Here is a 5,225-nt window from a genome sequence, read left to right as displayed (position 1 = left end):
GTCCTGAACTCCAGAACTTGCTTTTCCCATCCTTCCACAAAGCTTGAATTAATTGACCTCTAGGTCATGCTACAAAGGATACCTTTTCTACAAGGGCCTTTCTGGGAAACCAGGATGAGTGGGTTATGTTGGAAGGTGGGCAAGACCTTATTTTCAGTACTTTCGGAAGGCTTTCATATTATAGCGCTGGTTTTGACTTGTGTTTTATTTCATGGGCTTTCTTGGACTTTTGGATAGGCTTGTTTTTCACTAAATCAAACAATAAATTATGATGCAGTAAATTGCTGTTGAAACTGCAACACTTACTCTTACAACAGTTCTAGCAATTTCTGAACAGTTTGTTCCCAACAGAAGTAGGTGGGAGGAGGAAGAAGGGACGGTTTGTCATTGATTGCTGTTGGGGAACACAATTTTCCTTCGATTGCCTGCCTGGGCTGAGGCTGCAGCTACCTTGTGTTGTCGTAGTGGACATTACCCCAGTAGTGGTCTCCAGAGCTGCAGCAGAAGCAGCATTACTTTTCTTAACTGAAGCTCACTTTACACACCAAGGAAATGCAGGAGAGAAATCCGCAGGAGGCCAATTCCAGAAACAGCTTTAAACGGTGCCTTTTTTTATGGTTCCCTATGAAAAGAGGTCTGATTCCAGGAAAGCCGTAGCTGGTCCTCAGCTCCTAACAGTATGAGCGGGGACTGTTTGTTCCAGTTTCCTCCGGGTCCTGAGGCTGGTTCTAGTTTGTCTAAGCTGGCTGAAAAAGATGCAATGGTACCAGTTGTGCTGGATGAAGACAAAAAAATCAGGTCAATAGATACCCTGCCAAAGTTTGTTTGCAAACAGAGCTGAGCTTAGGACAGATTATTTTGTTAGGAAACTCACAGTCAATGTGTTTAAACACTACAGATCCTGGTGTATGTTGCGATGTGTAGGCGTCCACCTTACTAAACAGCTGATCAGAGATGGAGCCAGCAAGAAGAGTCCAACATCTTTATTCTGTGTGATCTAACTCCCAAACAACAGCTACAAAATGAGCTCTGAAATGATTTTATTTTTCTAGGGGTTTTTTGTTTTGGCGCTTGCAAGGTAAGTGGCTAGTTCAGTCCTTTCTAAAGACAGAAAAGGTTTTGCTTTGTGAATAAATGAAACACTACCTAAACTGGTTTGCAATCCCTTTATATGAGAGACCTTCTGAAGTCCCTCTTTGTCTGGGCTTTTCTCTGGTCTAGGGCAAAGCTGCCTTTTGCTCTGTAAGTGTATTACGTCAGCGACACCCTCCTTAGTGGGAATGACATAATTAAAAAATACAACAGGAAGTGTGTCCCTGCTTTTATTAAATTTTCAGGATAATAGAGAGAAGTCACAGACTGCTGGGTGGGAGTTGGGAATTACATGGGCAGTGGAAATCTTCTGTTCCTGACCTCAAGAGAAAGAAACTGCTGTGCAAGTACTTCCTCCCTCTGACAGTTTTTACAGCACCTGGATACAGGTGGGGACTATTTGACTTGGAGTACTTCTTTAGTTATTACAAAAGTTTCATTTTCTTCACCCAGTGTTTGGGAAGAACAGACAAGCATCACTCACTCCGCTACTACTCTTTTTGTCACGTGTGGGCCCTCTGCTTTACTAAGCAAGCTATGCAGAGCCCTCCAAACCCCAACATAACAAATTTTAAGTAGAGCTGTTAATATGAAAATAAATGTATATTATCATACCACCAGAAACCTTAGGCAGAAGATCTGAATTTTTAAACTGAGTAATTGAAAGTAGAGATTTTCATGGTATTCAACTCGGTGAATGGTAACAGGACTGAGGAAGATCTTTCTGCAGAGCCAGGGTGCTGCTGGTAAAAGCCTGGTCCAGTTATGTCGATGCAATTCTGGAAACCCCAACCAGTTCTTTCCACCTGGTAGCACCTGCCTCCGTGGTGTGTCCTGCCTCCAGCATGATGGCACACTGGCAACTGTGCTGCTGCAGGAGTTCTCCTGCTCCCCTTGGTGAAGCGTGATCTTTACCCCTCCCCTCCGAACCGACTAGAATTGAAATTGCAGCACCCTGCTGACTTATTCTGTTTGTGCGGTGTTCAACAGCAGTCCCTCATCTTGTTCTGAGTAAGAAAATAGTGAATGAAAGATGGTATTTCTTAGGCTCCTAGGAAAAGGAGACCAGCAGCATTTTCCCTGCTGGCATTTTATACAAAGAATATATCTTTATACCTGGTGGAAGATAAAAGGTTCTCAAAGTGACTAGTCTGAGCATAATAGGTTCTTACCCGAATAAAAAGCTGAAAGACAGTCTCCTTCACACCATATATCCAACTCCTTGGAAAACTGAACTATTCTAGCTGTCTAAGGCCTGGCTACATAAGCAAAAGGCTTGATTCAAAAGGTGTGATTTTAAACCAAATCATCTTCAAGTAGCCCCAAAACCTCCTATCACACTGAAATAAAAGCACACCCTAGCAGATTTCATTGGCTTAAGTTCTGTCATTTGAAGAAATGCTAGCTAAAATGGCACAATATCCTTAAATAGAATAAGGTCTTGCTTATGGCAAACGTCTTACCAAGTTATAAGAGGATCACGACTTTCACCCTCCCGTCTTCTCAGTGTCACTAAAGAGTGAAGCAGTTCTGGGAAGCAAGAGTGGAGAAACCCCATCCAGACTTTTAAACGCCCGACCAGACACTACCCTCCTCTGCAAAGAGAAGCTGTCTTTTGTATCACTTCACAGTGAAGTTGAACATTTTCTAAGACTTCTAAGAACAAAAAACAACCCCCCTCCAGGACATTTTCCTAGACACAGATTCCAGCATAAGTCAAGCCTCAGGGCATGGTGTGAGTTGGTTGCTCAAGAGGACAGGACTCATGAAAAGAGGAAACAACAGAGAGCAAAATAAGAGCGTAGCACTCCTCCCACATCATCAAGCACCAGCCTTTGCTCAGACAGGGATCAACAAAGCACCGTGTGAGCAATGAGAACTATGATAAATTTACCACAGTGCAATAAAATCGATTGTAATGGTAATTATGCCTACTGCTCAGAAAATGTTAGGTTGGATTTCTTTGGTTGTGGACCCAACCAAGGCATTAGTCTCTACTCCACTGAAGGATGGCAAGAGATTATGAATTTATCTGAAATAAAAATAAAAATGAAATCCTTTCTTTGACTTACTGAACTGTGGCAGTGGAGCACAACCTCTTCCCACTTCTCTCTTTGCCACCTCGTGTCCATTTCTCCTGCACAGCAAAAAGTGGTTTGGAGATTTGGAAGGCCAGTGAGTCCCATTTTCTTCTGTATGAAAACACAATCCTTGTGATTTAAAATATTACCTTTGAGACTTGCCGCTTTTGAGTGCATCCAGGAGTAGAAGTAAATTTTTAGATAACTGCAACTTCGCAGCAAAAAAAAAAGACCCACAACATTTCAGTGGGAACAATACTGCTTCCAAAAATAAGACATTCAAGCATTTGGGTTGCCTGAAGAAAAATAGAAGTGTTTTTTTAATTATTATTTCAAAACTAAAAGAACAGATATTTCAAGCCCTTTCATTGAAGATTTTTTTCTAAGAAAATAAAACAATTCTTTGTGAGATTTCCTTTTAAACATAGTGGTTTCATTTCAAAACTAACCTTTAAGAAAAAAGGAGTTAAATAACTGATGACATTAATAACAAATATTTGCCTCGGGTTGACCTAAAATATAAAATTGAAGGGTTTTTCTCCTATGTTGTCAAAGCATTTAGACGCTTCCCCCCCCCCCCCCCCCCCCCCCCCTTTCAGTGCAAACAGATTTTTCTCACTTACATTTTCTGGTTTATCCATCAGTCACTTACCTGTAACCTGAAGTATTTAGGAAATCTCTCACACTTTTGCCGCATTCTCCATTCTCTCTCATTAAAAACATACACAACGTAGATCCCGCTGGTGGTTGGCTTAGACACTCAGTCTACTCAGCAGCTACCCCTGATGCCAGTATCCCCAGTTGCCGCCACTGGGACATGTGAGTCCCCGAGGCCTCAGCCTCCCCCCAGCTCCTGGTGCTCAGCCCTGTGCACGCTACAGATCCCTGCAGCGCCTGCCCATAGACGACCAGTCCATCCAGTAGCTACCCCTACCCTTGTTCTCCCCACGCGCCTCTTGCACAGACACACACATACCCAAAGGGGTCTCAGCTGACCCCCAGACTCCACCGCCTCTCCAGCAGTTGACCTGGACCTCCTGGTCCCCCCAGTACCCAACTCCTCGTGTTGTCTCCCTCCCAGACACACACAAACACCCGGCTCCCAACCACCCATGCCACTGGCCAGCGATCACGTACTGACACACGCACCCTCGCTGCTGCAGGCACACGGGCTCCTCCGACCCGTGGCCCCCTCTCCCGTGCCTGCACTCAGACCCCCACGCACACACGTGCACTCAGATAGAAAGCCCCTCACCCGGGAAAAGTTAGGAAGGGCATTGAAGAAGAAGCCAAGACAGCCTGGAGGATCAGACAAGGGCACTGGCCAACCACCTGTTTATACAACTCGTTCTTTTTATCCCCTTTATCCCTCTGTTTTCCCATGCTTGTTCCTGCCCTGACCTCTTGTCCTGGTTTCAGCTGGGATAGAGTTAACTGTCTTCCTAGCAGATGGTCCAGTGCTGGTTTTGAGCTAGGTACGAGAAGAATGTTGATAACACTGATGTTTTCAGTTGTTGCTCAGTAGAGTGTAGTCTAAAGTCAAGGATTTTTCAGCTTCTCATCCCCAGACAGCAAGAAGTTGGGAGGGGACACAGCCAGAGCAGCTGACCCAAAGTGGCCAACAGGGTATTGCATACCACGTGATGTCACATCTCGTATATAAACTGGGGGGGGAGGTGCGAGATCACCACTCAGGGACTAACTGGGCATCAATCGGCAGGTGGTGAGCAATTGCCCTGCGCATCATTTGTACATTCCAATCCTTTTATTATTACTGTTGTCATTTTATTAGTATTATCATTATTAGTTTCTTCTTTTCTGTTCTATTAAACTGTTCTTATCTCAACCCACCAGTTTTACTTCTTTTCCCGATATTCTCCCCCATCCCACTGGGTGGGAGGGGAAGCGAGTGAGTGGCTGTGTGGTACTTTGCTGCTGGCTGGGGTTAAACCACGACACCTCTCCTTCTCCCAACCTTTGGTTCCTTCCATAAACATCCTATAATAAGTCTTGTGCAAATGCTTTTCCCTGATACCCCATACTGAGCCCATA

The sequence above is a fragment of the Accipiter gentilis genome, chromosome 15 (genome assembly GCF_929443795.1).
Source record: "Accipiter gentilis chromosome 15, bAccGen1.1, whole genome shotgun sequence".
Lineage (NCBI taxonomy): Eukaryota > Metazoa > Chordata > Aves > Accipitriformes > Accipitridae > Astur > Astur gentilis.
The sequence above is the reverse complement of the archived record's forward strand: the minus strand, read 5'-3'. Positions refer to the sequence as shown.